General features: G+C 60.7%; 1 protein-coding gene across 1 annotated transcript in view; it reads right to left on the bottom strand.

The window, feature by feature from the left end:
- The window catches only part of SORCS2 (sortilin related VPS10 domain containing receptor 2), a 468,792-nt gene that overhangs the window by 447,260 nt on the left and 1,446 nt on the right, over nucleotides 1–20,086 (bottom strand).

Here is a 20,086-nt window from a genome sequence, read left to right as displayed (position 1 = left end):
AAGGCCCTGAAAGACGGAGATCACCGCTAACGGACAAGACCACTGGAGCCTCTGTCCCCAGGCCAGGACAACCGTGCTGTTCGGACCCCATTTCCCTGACTGCATTCAGTCCACGTCACCATCAGGCGCGGCCGCCTCCAGCCCTGCTCAGGCCGTCCTGTGGCTCGGGTCCAGGGCTCTAAGGCCTCTGCTGGGTGATGTCCACCTCCCCTGGCATTTCACCCCACGACCTGTCACCGCAAAGCTCCGGCCACCGGCCTCGCCACAGTGAATCCACAGTGCGGGCATTGTGCCCGATGACGCATCCCACACAGGATTGTCACAGGCCACGGGTCAGAGGCAGTGGGGGGCCTCTTTCACTCATGAGCTCTGTGGAGTGGACATGGCCCCAGGCAGGGCTCAGCGGCCTTGGCCGGCCAGGCTTGGGGCTTCAGCAGACAGTAAACCGTAAAAAGCGAGGTGAGGAAGGCTGTCTCAGCCTTGCCCATGTGAACAGAGACAGCTCTGTCACCTTTTCCGGTGGACATCGCACTGCCCAGAACAGACCCCTCTAGGAGTCCCGGCTTTGGGGGCTGGGGACATCATTCACGAGGCTGGGTGTTCTCCCGAGGTGGGAGGAGGGCCCTCTGCCGACAAAGCCAGTCGAGACCCAAGGCTGCAGCTCGGCCCCTTCCAGAGCTTCCCCACCTGCCCTCTGTAGGGTCCCACCCAGAACTGCACCCCCTGAGTCTCAGGCTGTGTGGGTCGAGGGTTGGGCTCGGGGTCTTGGCCTGGCACTCAGCATTTCAGCCCTCTGGCCGGGGTGAGGGGTGCAGGGCGGGCACGAGGGCCCCGGTAAGCGCCGGCAGCCTCGGTCTCCCACAGAGCCACGACCCGAGTGGGCTGTCGGAGAAGGAGGCGACCACACGGGGAAGCAGAGCCCAGAGGCAGAGCCGGAGACAGAGGGACCGTGCCTGGTGCGGGCGTTAGGGCCCCTGGAGCCAGAAGTCAGCACCCTGGGCTTCCCGTGAGCCTACGAGTCTCCTTTTTCACTTAAGCTTCTTGGAGTCAGGTTACTAGGACTTGGAATCAAGAATCCTGCCTAACACACGCCCTTCCGTGCACAGCATCATGGGAGCCACGGGGAAAGACCGGAAGCAGGAACACGAACCCTCACAGAAACTTAAAGCTAAGCGGGAAGTTCTGACCAGTCGGCCGGAACAGTCAGGGGGGACCACATGGTGTGGACGGTCCGTCCCAGCAGGGGCCAGGAAGAGAAGAAGCCCCTGGGCGGCCAAGGGGTAGCAGGCAAAGACCTGAACGCTGTCGCCCCTGGGTCCCCGCACCCTGCCCCCCCCCCCGACCCCCCGCTCTGCCTTCGACCTCCTCCTCGGAGGTAGGGGGGAGGCGGGGACAGGACCTCCAGGCGGGGAAGCCATGGAGATTCAGGCCTCCGCACACAGAAGACCGGGAACGTGCTTGACAGAATTATGCGGAAACAGACGCCCTTCACCATCCACTTGAACCATGAAAGAGACGTGCCATTATCCTTTCTTCCAGGTGCAAGGAAGGGACTCAGGATTAGCCAACAGAGTCTTAGCCACTCACCTCGCCCCTCCACCCCGTCGCACCGCCTCCTTCTCAATGGCCCGGTGGGTGGGACTTTCAAGACGACGACCCACAGATCCACGCCTTTAAGTAGGCGCCACAACAGCCTGGGGAAGTGACTGACCTGGCAGCGCCTACAGGCTTCTAGGCTCTTCCTCCCATTCCCAAGCCACCCGGATGCCCTCCCTCCCTCCTCTCCTTTCCCCACTGCCACCTCTGGGAAGCTCTCCAAGATTTCTCCAGGTGGGGAGACTCGGGGGAAAGGTTTGCTCCGTGCAGTCCGAGGCAACCCGGAATTTACTCGCTGGAGAAAAACAACGCAGACCCGAGAAATTTCCCGCACAGGTGAGTCTGCGGCCCCGACTGAGCCCTGCTGCAAACTTCCGGGCCTGCGGGAGAGACAGGAGCTCCCAGGAGAGTCCTGCGGGCACCGAGAGTCCCGTTGGCAGAGGGCTGACCACACCCCCCCACCCGGTGCCCCAAAATGCCGACGTGGTCAGCAGGCGGCGGGTCCTAGGGCCCCCTTCCTGGAATAGACGGGCCCTGGCTGCCAGGCCTGGCGACCAGCGTTTGCTCGAAGTGTCTCAACACAGAGCCGTGACAGTATGACGAGGCAGGCACCGTGTCCCCCCGTCTAACAGGGGGACTCGCCTAGGAGAGGACAGGCAGCCCCGAGCACTAGAGCCACCTTCCCGGGCACCCCTTCGAGGTCCAGAGCAGGACAGGAGTCCCCGGCTACGGAGAAGTCACTGGGTAAGCACCCAGGAAGACGGGCCAGCTGGGGAGCTCTCCCCGAGCACCCCCTGCCACACGCAGCCCTGCAGTGCCCCAACAGACCTCCGGGGAAATGCCACCTCCTCCAGGACACCCGCCCTCACCACCGACTCACACGTGCCCCTGCTTCGCCCTCCCCACTTGGGGACCCCCTCACCATGCATCCCTCCCACCCGTTCCTGCCCTGTGTCCCCAGCTCACCATCTGCCCCCCTCACTGAACAGGGACTAGGCTGTGTCCCCAGGTCATCTGTCCCCCTCTGTGGGAAGGGACCAGGCTGTGGCCCCGGGTCATCATCTGTCCCCCTCTGTGGGCAGGGACCAGGCTGTGGCCCCGGGTCATCATCTGTCCCCCTCACTGGGCAGGGACCAGGCTGTGTCCCCGGGTCGTCATCTGTCCCCTTCTCTGGGCAGGGACTATGCTGTGTCCCCGGGTCATCATCTGTCCCCCTCACTGGGCAGGGACCAGGCTGTGTCCCCGGGTCGTCATCTGTCCCCTTCTCTGGGCAGGGACTATGCTGTGTCCCCGGGTCATCATCTGTCCCCCTCACTGGGCAGGGACCAGGCTGTTGTCCCCAGGTCGTCATCTGTCCCCTTCTCTGGGCAGGGACTATGCTGTGTCCCCGGGTCATCATCTGTCCCCCTCACTGGGCAGGGACCAGGCTGTGTCCCCAGGTCATCATCTGTCCCCCTCTCTGGGCAGAGACTATGCTGTGTCCCCAGGTCGTCATCTGTCCCCTTCTCTGGGCAGGGACTATGCTGTGTCCCCAGGTCATCTGTCCCCCTCTGTGGGAAGGGACCAGGCTGCGGCCCCGGGTCATCATCTGTCCCCCTCACTGGGCAGGGACCAGGCTGTGTCCCCAGGTCGTCATCTGTCCCCTTCTCTGGGCAGGGACTATGCTGTGTCCCCAGGTCATCTGTCCCTCTCACTGGGCAGGGACCAGGCTGCGGCCCCGGGTCATCATCTGTCCCCCTCACTGGGCAGGGACCAGGCTGTGTCCCCAGGTCGTCATCTGTCCCCTTCTCTGGGCAGGGACTATGCTGTGTCCCCAGGTCATCTGTCCCCCTCTGTGGGAAGGGACCAGGCTGTGTCCCCGGGTCATCATCTGTCCCCCTCACTGGGCAGGGACCAGGCTGTGTCCCCAGGTCGTCATCTGTCCCCTTCTCTGGGCAGGGACTATGCTGTGTCCCCGGGTCATCATCTGTCCCCCTCACTGGGCAGGGACCAGGCTGTGTCCCCAGGTCGTCATCTGTCCCCTTCTCTGGGCAGGGACTATGCTGTGTCCCCGGGTCATCATCTGTCCCCCTCACTGGGCAGGGACCAGGCTGTGTCCCCGGGTCATCATCTGTCCCCCTCACTGGGCAGGGACCAGGCTGTGGCCCCGGGTCATCATCTGTCCCCCTCACTGGGCAGGGACCAGGCTGTTGTCCCCAGGTCGTCATCTGCCCCCCTCACTGAACAGGGACTAGGCTGTGTCCCCAGGTCATCTGTCCCTCTCACTGGGCAGGGACCAGGCTGTGGCCCCGGGTCATCATCTGTCCCCCTCACTGGGCAGGGACCAGGCTGTTGTCCCCAGGTCGTCATCTGTCCCCTTCTCTGGGCAGGGACTATGCTGTGTCCCCGGGTCATCTGTCCCCCTCTGTGGGAAGGGACCAGGCTGTGTCCCCGGGTCATCATCTGTCCCCCTCACTGGGCAGGGACCAGGCTGTGTCCCCAGGTCGTCATCTGTCCCCTTCTCTGGGCAGGGACTATGCTGTGTCCCCGGGTCATCATCTGTCCCCCTCACTGGGCAGGGACCAGGCTGTGTCCCCGGGTCGTCATCTGTCCCCTTCTCTGGGCAGGGACTATGCTGTGTCCCCGGGTCATCATCTGTCCCCCTCACTGGGCAGGGACCAGGCTGTGTCCCCAGGTCGTCATCTGTCCCCTTCTCTGGGCAGGGACTATGCTGTGTCCCCGGGTCATCATCTGTCCCCCTCACTGGGCAGGGACCAGGCTGTGTCCCCAGGTCATCATCTGTCCCCCTCACTGGGCAGGGACCAGGCTGTTGTCCCCAGGTCGTCATCTGTCCCCTTCTCTGGGCAGGGACTATGCTGTGTCCCCAGGTCATCTGTCCCCCTCTGTGGGAAGGGACCAGGCTGTGTCCCCGGGTCATCATCTGTCCCCCTCACTGGGCAGGGACCAGGCTGTGTCCCCAGGTCGTCATCTGTCCCCTTCTCTGGGCAGGGACTATGCTGTGTCCCCGGGTCATCATCTGTCCCCCTCACTGGGCAGGGACCAGGCTGTGTCCCCAGGTCGTCATCTGTCCCCTTCTCTGGGCAGGGACTATGCTGTGTCCCCAGGTCATCTGTCCCCCTCTGTGGGAAGGGACCAGGCTGTGTCCCCGGGTCATCATCTGTCCCCCTCACTGGGCAGGGACCAGGCTGTGTCCCCAGGTCGTCATCTGTCCCCTTCTCTGGGCAGGGACTATGCTGTGTCCCCGGGTCATCATCTGTCCCCCTCACTGGGCAGGGACCAGGCTGTGTCCCCAGGTCGTCATCTGTCCCCTTCTCTGGGCAGGGACTATGCTGTGTCCCCGGGTCATCATCTGTCCCCCTCACTGGGCAGGGACCAGGCTGTGGCCCCGGGTCATCATCTGTCCCCCTCACTGGGCAGGGACCAGGCTGTTGTCCCCAGGTCGTCATCTGTCCCCTTCTCTGGGCAGGGACTATGCTGTGTCCCCAGGTCATCTGTCCCCCTCTGTGGGAAGGGACCAGGCTGTGGCCCCGGGTCATCATCTGTCCCCCTCACTGGGCAGGGACCAGGCTGTTGTCCCCAGGTCGTCATCTGTCCCCTTCTCTGGGCAGGGACTATGCTGTGTCCCCAGGTCATCTGTCCCCCTCTGTGGGAAGGGACCAGGCTGTGTCCCCGGGTCATCATCTGTCCCCCTCACTGGGCAGGGACCAGGCTGTGTCCCCAGGTCGTCATCTGTCCCCTTCTCTGGGCAGGGACTATGCTGTGTCCCCGGGTCATCATCTGTCCCCCTCACTGGGCAGGGACCAGGCTGTGTCCCCGGGTCGTCATCTGTCCCCTTCTCTGGGCAGGGACTATGCTGTGTCCCCGGGTCATCATCTGTCCCCCTCACTGGGCAGGGACCAGGCTGTGTCCCCAGGTCGTCATCTGTCCCCTTCTCTGGGCAGGGACTATGCTGTGTCCCCGGGTCATCATCTGTCCCCCTCACTGGGCAGGGACCAGGCTGTGTCCCCAGGTCATCATCTGTCCCCCTCACTGGGCAGGGACCAGGCTGTTGTCCCCAGGTCGTCATCTGTCCCCTTCTCTGGGCAGGGACTATGCTGTGTCCCCAGGTCATCTGTCCCCCTCTGTGGGAAGGGACCAGGCTGTGTCCCCGGGTCATCATCTGTCCCCCTCACTGGGCAGGGACCAGGCTGTGTCCCCAGGTCGTCATCTGTCCCCTTCTCTGGGCAGGGACTATGCTGTGTCCCCGGGTCATCATCTGTCCCCCTCACTGGGCAGGGACCAGGCTGTGTCCCCAGGTCGTCATCTGTCCCCTTCTCTGGGCAGGGACTATGCTGTGTCCCCAGGTCATCTGTCCCCCTCTGTGGGAAGGGACCAGGCTGTGTCCCCGGGTCATCATCTGTCCCCCTCACTGGGCAGGGACCAGGCTGTGTCCCCAGGTAGTCATCTGTCCCCTTCTCTGGGCAGGGACTATGCTGTGTCCCCGGGTCATCATCTGTCCCCCTCACTGGGCAGGGACCAGGCTGTGTCCCCAGGTCGTCATCTGTCCCCTTCTCTGGGCAGGGACTATGCTGTGTCCCCGGGTCATCATCTGTCCCCCTCACTGGGCAGGGACCAGGCTGTGGCCCCGGGTCATCATCTGTCCCCCTCACTGGGCAGGGACCAGGCTGTTGTCCCCAGGTCGTCATCTGTCCCCTTCTCTGGGCAGGGACTATGCTGTGTCCCCGGGTCATCTGTCCCCCTCTGTGGGAAGGGACCAGGCTGTGGCCCCGGGTCATCATCTGTCCCCCTCACTGGGCAGGGACCAGGCTGTTGTCCCCAGGTCGTCATCTGTCCCCTTCTCTGGGCAGGGACTATGCTGTGTCCCCGGGTCATCATCTGTCCCCCTCACTGGGCAGGGACCAGGCTGTGTCCCCAGGTCGTCATCTGTCCCCTTCTCTGGGCAGGGACTATGCTGTGTCCCCGGGTCATCATCTGTCCCCCTCACTGGGCAGGGACCAGGCTGTGGCCCCGGGTCATCATCTGTCCCCCTCACTGGGCAGGGACCAGGCTGTTGTCCCCAGGTCGTCATCTGTCCCCTTCTCTGGGCAGGGACTATGCTGTGTCCCCGGGTCATCTGTCCCCCTCTGTGGGAAGGGACCAGGCTGTGGCCCCGGGTCATCATCTGTCCCCCTCACTGGGCAGGGACCAGGCTGTTGTCCCCAGGTCGTCATCTGTCCCCTTCTCTGGGCAGGGACTATGCTGTGTCCCCAGGTCATCTGTCCCCCTCTGTGGGAAGGGACCAGGCTGTGTCCCCGGGTCATCATCTGTCCCCCTCACTGGGCAGGGACCAGGCTGTGTCCCCAGGTCGTCATCTGTCCCCTTCTCTGGGCAGGGACTATGCTGTGTCCCCGGGTCATCATCTGTCCCCCTCACTGGGCAGGGACCAGGCTGTGTCCCCAGGTCATCATCTGTCCCCTTCTCTGGGCAGGGACTATGCTGTGTCCCCGGGTCATCATCTGTCCCCCTCACTGGGCAGGGACCAGGCTGTGTCCCCGGGTCATCATCTGTCCCCCTCACTGGGCAGGGACCAGGCTGTGTCCCCAGGTCGTCATCTGTCCCCCTCTCTGGGCAGAGACCAGGCTTCGTTCGGCCACCTCACCCCACCCACCTGGCACAGGTACGGCCTGGACAGGCTCTCAGTTCCTTGCTGTTGAAGCAGCGAATCAACCATTCCAAAACCGCTCTCCCAAACGCCCTGTACGGGAAGTACAAATTCAGGCCGAGCCCCACGGGTGTCAGTAAAACTCTCAGATTCGGAGACGAGCGGGGGGTCGTCCTGGCACTCTGCCTTCCTCCCCTCACGCTGGAAACAAAGTCTGCCGGCTTTGGCATCGCGGTGAGCTTGGGAATCCAGCGAATCCCAGACCGGAAATGATCCCAAACTCACGCATCCATGCTCACATGCCAGCCGGGGGTGAGGCTCGGCCGCCACTCTCAGGGGGCTCCACGGCTCCAAACATACAGCCGACCTGGGCCGAGCCCGGGGCCTGTCTCAGCCCCGCGAGCTGGGCTCACAGCTGACCCCACTCTCTCTAGGGCGGCCTCTGGCCCGCTGCTCTGCCCAGGCTCAGCAGACACCCCCTGCACCCCAGACAACACCCCAGGGTGGCCCAGCCAAGCCCGGAGCTGGGAAGGGGTTAGAAGCCCTGGAGAAGGAGGCCAGTGAGGTGCAGGGTGAGGGAACGTGTCCCTGAAGGATGGCGCAGTGTGGCAGGGGTGAGGAGGGGCACCCTGAGCAGAAGTCGGTGACAGCACCCAGCCCAGCCCTTTCCGTGTGCTGACCCTCTGCCCACAACAAGGTCAGGGACAGCCTCATCACCGCTTAAGGATGAGAAAGACAAAATTCCGTGAGGTGAGCAGCCGGCCGGGGTCACTCGGCCAGGAGGCAGCAGGGCGGAGGGGACACCCCAGGGGAGGGCCATGGCCTGAAGAGGGCCTGAGTGTGTTCGGGCAGGTGGGGGCCATGGGGCAGGTGGGGGCCAGGCCGTCGGAGTTGGAGGGAAGGCGGGGGGCGGGGGCAGGTAGGCCCAGCCCCCACCCTGCCCTTCCCAAGCCTGGGCAGGCAGGGCAGGTGGGTCCACACAGCCGCCCGGCCTCTCAGAGCCTCCCCGTGCTCACAAGACCCCAGCCCGGGGCTTGGCCGCAAGCTCATCTATGGGACTAGAGAGAGGCCGCCGATGAGCAGGGGGACGAGGTGATTCATCCCCACAAAACTTCCAAGGACGCTGGCTTGAGATCAAGCCCAGCCCCCAGGTCTTGCTGGGCCCCAGAAGGACGCAGAGATGACAAACCTCTTGGGCCGCGGGGACTCAGGAGGAATAACGCACTCAAGGGTCCTGTGAGAGCCACAGGCTCTCAACAGGTGGGGCTCCTGCCCCTGGCAAGTGACAGGTGCCTCACCCAGCCTGGGCAGCGTGCCGGGAGGCCAGCGAGCCTGGAGGCCAGCGGCCAGCCTCTGACGGCTGGGTCAGGAGAGTGGCAGCCTGGGTGCAAAGTGAGCAGGGTGGGCGGGCACATGGCAACGGCTAGAGAGCCTTATCCCGGGGTGGGGGCCTCTGGGTACTCACAGGATGTGACTGCACCCATCCCCGGAGCCACTGCACCGCTCCCCCCAGCCGCCCTCCCCCAGCCGCCATATTCCCACGGCTGGCGTCCTTGCCCGTGTGCCCCTGTGAGGCTGAGAGCCAGGCTGGGCAGGGGGTTTCTGCTTCTCTGGTCCTGTAAGCCTAGAACAAAGCCTGGCACACGGGGAGGGGGCCCAGAAAATGTGTCTGCAGGGGAGAGACGGGGGCAGAAGGCAGAAGACCAGCCGTGCCTCCAGCCCCGGCCTGCCAAGGCCCTGCCCTGACCCTAACTCCCTGAGAGGCCATCTGCAAATGTCCCAGAAGGCAGGACTCTCCTATGGCCTGGAGTGCTGAGGGCAATTTGCTTCCTTCTCAACACGCGGCGCGGACGGCCCCCGGCACCCCCTTCCCCCTCAGCTCAGAGGCCAAGGTGGCCGGCACCAGACTGTGGCAGATCCCCCTTCTCCACACCCCAGAGGAGAGAGGCGGCCGGGCCAGGCAGACAGGGACAAGGCCGCCTCGGTGTCCGGGGCTCCTCCTTCTGGCTTCGGCTGTGCCCCAGAGGATGCTGGGGACTGTCCAGGGCCGGCCAGGACGGGGACGGGAGGCAAAGGCATCTTAGGGAAGGGGGCCCGAGGCTCCCTTCAGCTAGACCAGCGGGTTTCGGGTTTCCTTGTGCCGCCCAGGCCTCTGGCCGCCCCGGGGCGGGATGGACAGGAAGCCTTGATCTGAAGAGGCGAGCATTCCAGGCAATAATTCACATCACGAAACTGGTGAAAAACCGGCCGTCGTCAAGAAATACTCTCTCATCTGCTGCGCAGACGCTCAGAGCCGAGTGTAGCGTGAACACCGCTGGGCTTTGCTGTGCTGTACTCCCCGTCCAGGGAATCGAAGCCGCGCAAACCCCCGCAGGCTGCCGGCTGGGGAGCTGGCGGCTCAGTGGGCTCCGGGGCCACGGGACCAGGCGTGGGGACGTGGCCCTCCAGCCTGCACTCCGGGCTCTCCTCCTGCGCCCCAGGGCAGGGGCGGCTCCCGGCAGCCCCCGTGGGGACAAGGACACCGAGGCCCAGAGAGGCCGGCGGACCCTCCTCCCCGGCCCAGGCCCCATCGTAAGGGTGGGGTTGATGGCACCCCAGTCGGCCCCCAAAGACGGCACCTTCTTGAAGGTGAGCCACGATGCAGAAGGAGGGTGACGTGGACAGAGGCCACTCCTCCAGGAGGCCACCCTGAGGGGCCGCTGGGCATGGGGCTGCCGGCAGATGACCAGACCCTGCGGGACCCTGAGAAGGACGCTTCCTCACGAGCCGGTGCCACCCCTCCGGGACGGCCTCGCTGGTGGCAGTGCTCAGCCCACCCAGTGGTCTGTCTTTGTCTGAAAGCTCAGCAAGCCATCTCGGGGCGGGGGCGGGGGTGGGGGCGGGGGCAGGGGGGAGGGGGGAGGGGGGAGGGGGGAGGGGGGAGGGGGGGAGGTGTCTCCTGTAAGTGAAATGAGGCTGGAAACGGGCGAGCTATCGAAGAGCCCCAGCTTCATTTTGGAACAGGTGTTTTCTCACCGCTGAGTGCTCTGACTCCCGGTCGAAGGGCAAAGGGCAAAGGCCAGAGGGGTGGCGGTGCTGTGGCCTGGCCGCACAGCCACCACCACGAGTCAGAAGCTTCTGGATGGCTCTGGTCTCTGGCAGGAGATCTCTCCATCTCTCCGGGGAACCAACATGACCCTCCCCGCTCTGCAGTTGCTTCAAAGAGCAGGCTGGACAGGGAGCCACGCTCGGTCATTCTCCGGCCGTGCGAGCGACAGGGGGGCGATGCTCTGGGCCTTCCCAGACCCCCAGCGGACAGGGGGTGGGGCTGGAAGCTCTGCAGCCCTTCAGGACCAATGGCCACCTCCTATCCTACCCGAATGTTGCACGAATACTGCTAGGCTTTGCTGTGCTGCACTTGAGCGGGCGTCCAGGGAAATGTAGGCACACCTCTTACTGAACACCTACTTACTGCCTACTGAGCACCTACTAGGCACCAGGCTCTGGGGGACAGCAGAGATCAGGCAGACGAAAGCCCCCACTGGGAGGCCTGCGGGGCCAAGGAGGGGAGCCTAGGGGACACAGTGCACGGGGAGCAGGGGCTGAGGTGTGGGGGCGACAGGGAAGAGAAATCACGCCCGTGGGGTCCGTCTGTCCCCTCTCTTCCCACGGGCCACGTCCCACCTCGCATTACCGTTATTTCTACACACATACGAGTCTCTGCCTTCCGCTGGCTCCTGTTGATGTGTCAGTAAAGTATTTCGTTTCAGTATTTTGATAACTCTATTGCCACAGAATCGGTTTCCTTTTAGTCCCGTATGTTTTATCTTACGCTCATTATAAAAACGACATCCTGACAAAGTTCCATGGGCTTCTCTGGACTTGGGGTGGGCGAGCCCACGGCACAGAGAGAGCTAGGAACCCCCATGGCGGGTTGGGACGGTCCCTGGGGCCAGGAGACCTCTCAGGGTGCGTCTGGGGGGGGGGGGTTGCACCTCGAATCACAGAGGAAGAAGTGTTACGGGATTCAAACACCCAGAGGCCCCATTCGACGGTCAAAGGATAAATGAGAAAATAAGCCTGGATAGGGTTAAGTGGTATTGACAGGAATAAATTGAGAAAAACATGAGATTTTTTATGGAGTGCTTTATTTTTTACAGAGGCAAAATTGAATTACTTAACTGGTCAATGAGGCAGTCAATAGGGAAAAGCCCCTAAAAGCAGGGAGGAAGGGAAACGAGCTTGAACTTGAAATGCACACGCTGCCAGCCGGAGGAAATGCGGCCGCCCCTGCCCCGCGTCTCCCCGGACGGCCTCTCTCCCACCCTCGGCCGGGCATCAGACCAACCAGCCTCCTTCTGACTTGGCAACGCGGGCAGACCTGGGTTTCCCGGGCTCTGAGCAACCACCCCTCCCTTGGGTCACCGGCAGAACCCGGGATTATCGGAAGGAAACAGAAACAAAAGGCGTGCCCTCACACCGTCTCACCGCCGGGTCCTCTCTCCACGCGGGGTCGCCTCTGACGCTGTCGGTATTTCTCCTGCAAAACCACGGGCAGTGGATTTCTTTGGGGACTGCGACCCTGCCACTAACTGGCAAGCCGGCCAAACTCAAGGCAGACACGAGAGCAATTTCTGCGGTAGCCGAGACCTCAGGCTCAACCGGAAAATCAACATGGGATTCCCACATGACTCAGCAATCCTGCTTCCGGACACACGCCCAAAGGAAGCGCAAGCAGGTATCTGTTCACCCATGTTCACAGCGGCAGGATCCACAACAGCCACGAGAGGAACATCTCAAGTGTCCGTGGACGGACGGGTCAGTAAAGAAGACGTGGTCCATCCAGACAACAGAACATTACTCAGCCTTAAAAAGGAAAGGCATTCTGACACCTGCTACCACGCGGACGAACCTCAAGGACACTGTGCTCAGTGAAATAAGCCCGTCACAAAAGGAGCCTTACGTATAATTCCACTTACACGAGGTCCCCAGAGAAGTCAAACTCATAGAGACAGAAAGGAGAATGGTGGATGGGAGCCAGGGCTGGGGGGCAGGGGACACGGGGAGTTCGTGTTTAATTTTTTTTAATGTTGACTTATTTTTGAGAGAGGGAGGCAGAGTGCGAGTGGGGGAGGGGCAGAGAGAGAGGGAGACACAGAACCCGAAGCAGGCGCCAGGCTCCGAGCCGTCAGCACAGAGCCCGACGCGGGGCTCGAACTCACGGACCTGAGATCGTAACCTGAGCCGAAGGCGGATGCTTAACCGACTGAGCCACCCAGGAGCCCCTGGGACGTAGTGTGTAACAACGGGACAGAGTTTGCATTTGACGGACAAGTTCCGGAGATGGATGGATTTTACGTTGCTTGTATTCATCACAATTCCAAACTAGCAATAAAAGACAAAGAAAAACACTTCTTGCTGTACATTAAAAAACACTCAGGCTTAAGAGTAAAAGAAGTCAAATCCCAACGAGGACCCCATGTCAGCCCTGTGGCTTCGGACAACCCACGCTGCCGTGAACCTCACGTTTCTTACCCGTAGAGTGAACGTCGTCACCGTGTGGACCTTGCGGGACCGTTTCCAGGGGTAACGCCTGCGAGGCATCCGGTACGGTAACGGGCGTAATAAATGGGGACCGAGCTTATTAACTTTCATTATTACTCGTCAGGAGCGCTCTGTAAATGACGAGGAATTGTTTTTACGAGATCAAGTGACATCAGAAAGGAGGAGCTTCCAGCTGCCCCCAGCCCACGAACGCCGGCTCCCGGCCCAGGCCGCCGAGATAACTATCTCCGCGTCTTGACGCTTCGGAAAATAGATCCACGGCGCAGAAGCCTCATAAAGAACCCTTTCTGAATTAAAATTGATCTGAATAGGAGCAGCCACACTCGGCCTGGCTCTTTTCTTACTTTAATTTGAACTTAATTTATCTCCGAGCATCAGGAAATGGCACCGTGCGAGAGACGTGCCCTGTCGAAGACAAGGCGAGCTCAACATTGCGGGAAATTATCTGCGTTTGCAAGAAAATTACTGAGGAAGGAGAGGGGTGTTATTTTAAGATCTTCGAGGTGGTGTGAGAAGAAACTAATTAAAAGATTGTAATTTTCTGTGCAAATACAGTAACCGACTGCTACAGAAATGCAAAATGAGATGGAACTTTTCTACCTCCCAAGAGCATCATCTGACTTTTCCTTTTTCCTTCGGTCCTCCTGTGAAAGCTCACATTCAAGTACCTGTATTAATTTTTTAAGACCGCAAACGGAACTTAATCAGGATAAAAATGATGGGCACAAGCCACGTTGTGTGGCGTGGCCCCGAGCCACACGGCTTCGGTTAAAAAGACTTTGCTGCATGGGGCGCCTGGGTGGCTGCGTCGGTTGAGCGTCCGACTTCAGCTCAGGTCAGGACCTCACGATTCATGAGTTCGAGCCCCACGTCGGGCTCTGTACCGACAGCTCAGAGCCTGGAGCCTGCTTCCGATTCTGTGTTTCCCTCTTGCTCTGTCCCTCTCCCCCTCGCGCTCTCTTTCTCTCAAAAATAAATAAACGTTTAAAAAAAATTAAAAAAAAAAAAAAGACTTTGCTGCCGCCCTCTGCGGGCGCGTGTCAGAGGTTGAACACAAGCCTCAGAGTCCCCTGCAGAAGCCAGAGCAGGTCAGGGCCCGCGTGCACCTGTGCCCACCTGCCGGGGACCAGCCAGCACAGGGCAACCCCAACCCCCGCCATCCACTTCCGCGGCACTGGGACCGGGCGGCCCACGGGTCCGGGAAAGTGTCAGCGTGCAAGGCAGCATGTCATACTTGGGGGTACGCCAGATGGCTTCTATGCACGGAACCCCAGCTTTCACAGATTCCCACAGCAAGAGCGGGCTGCGAACGGTTCTGCGCATAAGCCTTCAACCCCTCAAACGCAGTGGCCAACCCGGCCAACCGGGCCGGCCCGGCCTCAGGAACCGGGCTCCCCTGTTCCCCGGGGCTTCTGAACACGGGGAAGGCAGCAGGAACAGTGGGCAGCCGGGCGTCTCGGGTCGTCAGTGTCCCTGTGTGCTCCTCGAAGCACCCACACGATCGCCGGGCGCTGGGAGGGGGGGTGGCTGAAATAAGCCGTTGGTAGGAATCTATAAATAGCGAGGTCTTTGGAGGCTGAAGAGGGAAAGAGAGGGCGCCCCCAAACACGAGGCCATTTTCAATCTCTTCGTCAGGGTCCTCCGAGATGGGAGGAGGCACGGGGGTGTTCGGTATTACCCAAGCCCGTCTTCCAACCGCTCCAACCCTGCGCTCCCTGGCGACGTCCTCCGGGGTCTCAGCCTGCCTCCGACAAATATAATAAATAAAAATTAAAAGCAACAGCAGCCCTTCACAAGGCCTGCGCGCCGGGCGGCGTGCTTCTCTGAAGGGACGTGCGGAAGGGGGGAGTTAATTTACGACCTCTTTAAAATACTCTCAGGAACCCTCGCGCAACTACAAATTAAATAGCCACTTTATTAAAGTACGAGTGGATTTGTGCACCGGGTTCGGGAACTTTATTAATGGGGCTGTTTTTCTGCCTTCAAGCCAGGCTGCTTGACTGACGGATGTCCTCTCTGCGTCCTAGTGTTCCGGGCTTCTCAGGCCCCCGTGCCTCTCCTTGGGCCTCCGTATTCCCACCCTCTCACTCTCCACCTCAGCCCAGGTGACAGTGACTCTGCTGGTCCTTCAGAGCCACCTCACTACCACCTCCTCCAGGAAGTCCTCCCCTGACCTCCTCAGAGCAGGTTTTCACGGCGCCAGGATGCCCTGCGATGAATTCCCGTCCAGACCAGACATCTCACCAGGACAGGGGGCCGTGTTTGACCTTGCCCCTCACTGTATCCCGTAACTGTCTAGAGAAAGCAGCTGATTTAAGGGCTAATATGAAGCCTCTTTTCACCTGGGGCTCTCAAACTCATGGGGTCTCTCCCCACACAGCAAGAAGGCAGAAGACCCTAGGTCCCCCTGGGCCACCCCGGGCAAAGGGCGGGTGTCTCCCTACGGATGCATAGACTCTGCTTACCCCGTGCCTATATCTCGGTTTACCGTCACCTGTCCTAACACAGGCTTCCCTCCCTCTCTCCTTGTTCTCAGCCCAGACACCAGGCCCACGGTCCCTGACGGGTTTGTACAGCTCTCATCCTGACAGCAAACGTGACAGGCATTCAGCACGGGTCACCGTGTCCCTTGACCTCGGTCTGCCTCGGCCTCTCCCTAGGTGGCCGCTGGTCACCCTTGGTGATGGCTGCCACGACAGAGAAGTACTTCATCAGGGCAGATGCCCACCATCGACACGCTGACCAGCCACAGCCCAGCTCCCCCGTGAGCCAGAACCCTCTCTCCAATCCAGTCTCCACCCCGAAACGCCGGGAGGCCCGCACTGTGGTGGCCTGCAATTCCAAAGCATCACATGGAACGTTCAGCAGACTCGACCGTAAGACCCTGTGCCCTGGGGCCACCAAACTCACCTCCAAGAACGCAATGGAGCCGTCAGCACGAAACCACAGCCATCGGATACGAGGCTACACGTCAGCTTTGTCTCGGGACTTGGACCCGTTCGTCCAAGAACCACAAGTGCTGCACGAGGAGGCCTTTATGGTGTCTGTGCGCCAGAGGCCGGCCAGGAGCCGGGAAGCCAACGGAGCAGGGGGCACCCACATCCCGTCCGTCCCCAGCTGGAAACCTCTCTCACGGGCAGTTCTCTCCCACCGCCCCTCCGGGGTCCGGCCCAGGCCTCAGTATCGCAGCGGCCTCCTCGGAGAGCCTCCCTCCAGAGGCCTCACCTCCGAGGCCCCTCAGCAGCCCCATCGGCAGGCTGCGGAAACCCAGACGGGACCCCGACCTCGTTTCCTGAGCGCCTGCTGGGGGCCTGGCTCTTGTGCAAACAGCGCGGGGATTACCCACCTGCACGGCAGGCCGCGAGCCTTCACACCCCAGCCCCAAGACGGCGAGGCCCAGGGCAGCCGGTCTGCCCAAGGTCTCCGAGCCAGGAAGGATCTGGCCAGCTACAAACCCAGGCCGGCAGCTCTGAGGCCTGCACGTCGATCGCCACCGCCGTCTGCGTGATGAACCGGACCGGCCCCGTCTCTACACAAGGAAAGCACGCGGACGCCCGAGAGGAGAGAAGGCAGGAGTGGGGGGCACCCCGTGGAAGGAACTTGGATCACCCACAGCTTCGACCTTCCCTGGGCACCGCCACCGGCAACCGGCTTGTCTGCCCGGAGGGCCGGGCTCTTGTCTGCAGCCCAGCCACGATGGGAGGGAGGCTGAGCCATAATTCTGCCTGATTCCGTCTGAGGTCAGAGCTCTGTAGACAGAACAAAGCGTATATGGTAGAATCCAGCTCTTGGGGGATATCAAAAGGGAATTTTCAAGTCATCTCTTGTACAGCCTAGCTGTTCCAATTAGCATACAATCTTTTCGGCCTTTCTAAACAAAAGCTGTTAACCTTACAAAGCAAAAACCACCACCCCGCCCTGCCACGTTGGGCTCTCCAGCCTCACGGTCCGGTCCACTAGGAGCGGACGTCGACTTTGTTTTTCCAAACTTCTTCCCTCTGCTTTGTCTCCCCGCACAACGCATTCACGGTCTCTCCTCACAACACACGCACACCTTTAAATTCCCACCTCCCAGAGCTTGCCCACGCTGTTCCTCCCCGCTGGAAGGTTCTTCTCCATCTCCCCTGTGCTTCCCCTACTCATTCTTTAGGCCCGCTCTGACACCACCTCCTCCATGCAGCCTCCCCTGATTTCCCCACCAGGGAAGATGGTACTCGTCCCTTATAGTCTAGCTTTGATGTCCCGCCCTTCTCTCCCACTGTACCACTCTGAGCTCCACTGCATTAAGGTCAGAGCATGAAAGGTGAGGGGGGCCCCTTCCCTGCTGCTATGAGCTGAACTGTGTCCCTTCCAAAAAATGCATATGAGAAAAGTCCTGACCCCCAATACCTCTGAATATAACAGTATTTGCAGACAGGGTCTTTAAAAAGGTTAAAATCAAGTTAAAATGAGGTCCGTAGGGCAGGCCCTAGTCCAACCTGACCAGGGTCCTTATAAGAAGAGGAGATCAGGACACAGACACAGAGGGACAGCCATGTGAGGACACAGGGAGAAGAGGGCCATCTACATGCCCCGGAGGGAGACCTGAGAGGAGGCCAACCTGTCCACGCCTGGATCCCAGCCTCCCAGCCTCCCAGCCTCCCAGTCTGTGAGGAGATACACTTCGGTCATTTAAGCCGCCCGGTCTGTGGTGCTTTGATACGGGAACCCTAGCATGTAACACACCTGCCCTCAAGGAACTTGACATCTGGCAAGTTGTCACGGCCCAATTCACGCCCCCGAAAGCTCCATTTGTCTGATTTGGAGCCCTGGCTCTCGGGGTGTCAAATACACACATATACCAGGTTCCTCAAGACTCTGGAACAGAGAAGGTGGATAATGGGTTCAGAATTACCTTTGCACACGACTCCCCTCGACATCCCCAGCCCTGTAGACGCAGCATGGAGCAAATGTGGAAAAACGAGAGGGGGACGGAAGGGGAGGGAGGGAGGTGCTGATGGGCTCGTAAACGTCACACCCCTGAACAACCCAGATCTGGTTGCAGGAAGCTCACGTTCAAGGGAATTAATGCATCAAAGCGGAAGTTCAAGGGCGGTGAGGGAAGGCACGCAGGTGAGCCAGGCTTAAAATAAGCAACGTAAGCACGCGACTTTCACCTTCAAATCGCACCTCCGCCTCTGAGGGCAGCTCCAGGGAAGCGACACCCAGAAGCATGTGTGCAAAGCCCATCCTGGATCCCTCAAAGGTGATGCCCAGTGGTTTCAAGGAAAGATTAATTTCACACATAACAGTTTGTTTCTGCAGCTCAACAGACAGAAAGGCAGTGTTTGAACTCCCAAGCAAGTCTGCTTCCCTATCTATCTCCATGGGAGCAGGAAGAAATCAGGCCGTGGGAAGGAAAATGCACACATGTTCCCAGTGCTCAGCGACCGAGGGCTGGTCTCTTGCATCCTGTGACTCCTTCTTGCAGATGCTCTAAAACACTATTTCCAAAAGTCTCGCCCTCTCAGCAAATGCGTTTCTGTGTTGTTTTTTTTTTTTTTTTAATTTTGAAAACACGTTCTCTGCTCAGGTGGGCCACATCTGCAAAATGCACTTGCTTGGGTCTCGCCACGCGGACAAATGAAGTGAAATAAAATGTTTTGAAAGGCTCCACTCAGCAAATTGGCCTCAAGTTAGTGTCTTCCCTCCCGTAGCCCTAAAAGGTGGAGCCTTCAAGCAGAGGTAAAACCAAGCACGGCATCCCGGCTAAAACCTTTGGCCCCACAGCTGCCAGCAGAGCACGTTCCCCAGACCCTCGTGCGCCCAGAAGACAAGGCCACGCGTGCAGCGTGCACTGAGCGCTGAGAAAGGAACAATTAGAAAAACGTCTTCATTTAGTACCGGAGGCAGCTTCACTCCCCTCCTGAGCACTCCCCAGACAAGGCGAAACTCTTAAGGCGTCACCCGTCCCCCAAGCCAGAAGATGATCTGCTTTTTCGGGGAGAACTCAGTCTGCCTCAACGTCCTATTCCAGAGGATGGGTGCGCGGGAGACGCGAAGCAGGAGTGAGAAGGTACTTGTGCCAAATGCCTGGGTCAACATTCCAGCGCCTTCTCTCTCTACCCCACAGTCAACAACACTCGACAGAATAAGATACTTCTGGCTTCCGCCTCTGAAGTGTCCGCTGAGTGCCAGGCTCTGCCCTGCTTTCTGCACGCTATCTATCCCTGCCCTTCCCTTTCCAGGGGGCCAGAGGAGAGATGCACCCTTCGAAGCTCCTGTCTGGTTCTGGACCTCCTGTCCCCCACCAAAGAGAAGCCAGATCCCCCCCCCCCAATCCCAAGTCCCCTCTCCAGGAATTCTCCTGCCAGCCGCCAGGATACGAGCCACGCAGTTGCAAAGCAGTCACTCAACTCAGCCACTGTCCGCAGGGAGCAAACCCGGGGGGGCTCCTCTGATGCCCCCCCAGCCCCGCCCCAGTGCCGCAGCCCCACTGACCCAAGCTCCCTCCTCGCTCCCTCCAAGGAAGAGCCCTCTGGCTCACAGTCGGGATGGCATGGGTGGGCTGGGTGCTGGTCCCACTTTGAAGGCTCGTCTCCACCTCTCAGTGCCCCTCTCCCCCTTCTTCCACCCCCCCCTCCCCCACCCCATGAAGCGAAAATGACCAAGGGACGGAACAGGCAGCTTGTTCGACCACCTCAGCAGGCGGGGTGGGGGGCTTGGCTGGGAGAGTCTGGCTCCACGGGATGACCTTAGACGCTCACTCCCTCCTTGTGCTGTTGGTTCGCGGCCAGTCCCTAAGTTACAGCATACAGCACAGGGGACAAAGTTTGTTCACCAGTGACCCCTCTGTCAAGATTCAGACAGGGAAGCCCTCCTGGGGAGCACCTGCCCCCCACCCCCACTCAGTCGGCACCCTGAGCGCCCCCTGCTGGTGTCCAGAGAGTAACTCACCCCCCCCACCCCACCACCCCCCAAAGCTTCTAGTCTGATTGGAGGTGGCAGAAAGGACCCAAGCCTAGAGACCAGGTGTCTTCGCCTGTGCAGCAAAGCAGGGGGTCGAAGTGCCCCCAGCCCTTGATACACCCCCTTCCTGGGTAGGGAAGCACACAGATCCCCACCCCTCCACTCCTAAAGCATGCAGGGGCCCTGGCCCAAAGCTGCCTCCCCAGAACTTGGGAGAGCAGCAGCGGTCAAGGAGAGGAGCTGGAGAGGGGTAGCCACTGGGGGCGACCAGAGCGAACAGCGATGGAGGGGAGTCAGCGGAGTCCCATCTCTACCCCACGCACAACCAGTTGCCACCCCCCTCCCCCGCCAACAGCT

Source organism: Panthera leo, chromosome B1 (genome assembly GCF_018350215.1).
Source record: "Panthera leo isolate Ple1 chromosome B1, P.leo_Ple1_pat1.1, whole genome shotgun sequence".
NCBI lineage: Eukaryota > Metazoa > Chordata > Mammalia > Carnivora > Felidae > Panthera > Panthera leo.
The sequence above is the reverse complement of the archived record's forward strand: the minus strand, read 5'-3'. Positions and strand labels throughout refer to the sequence as shown.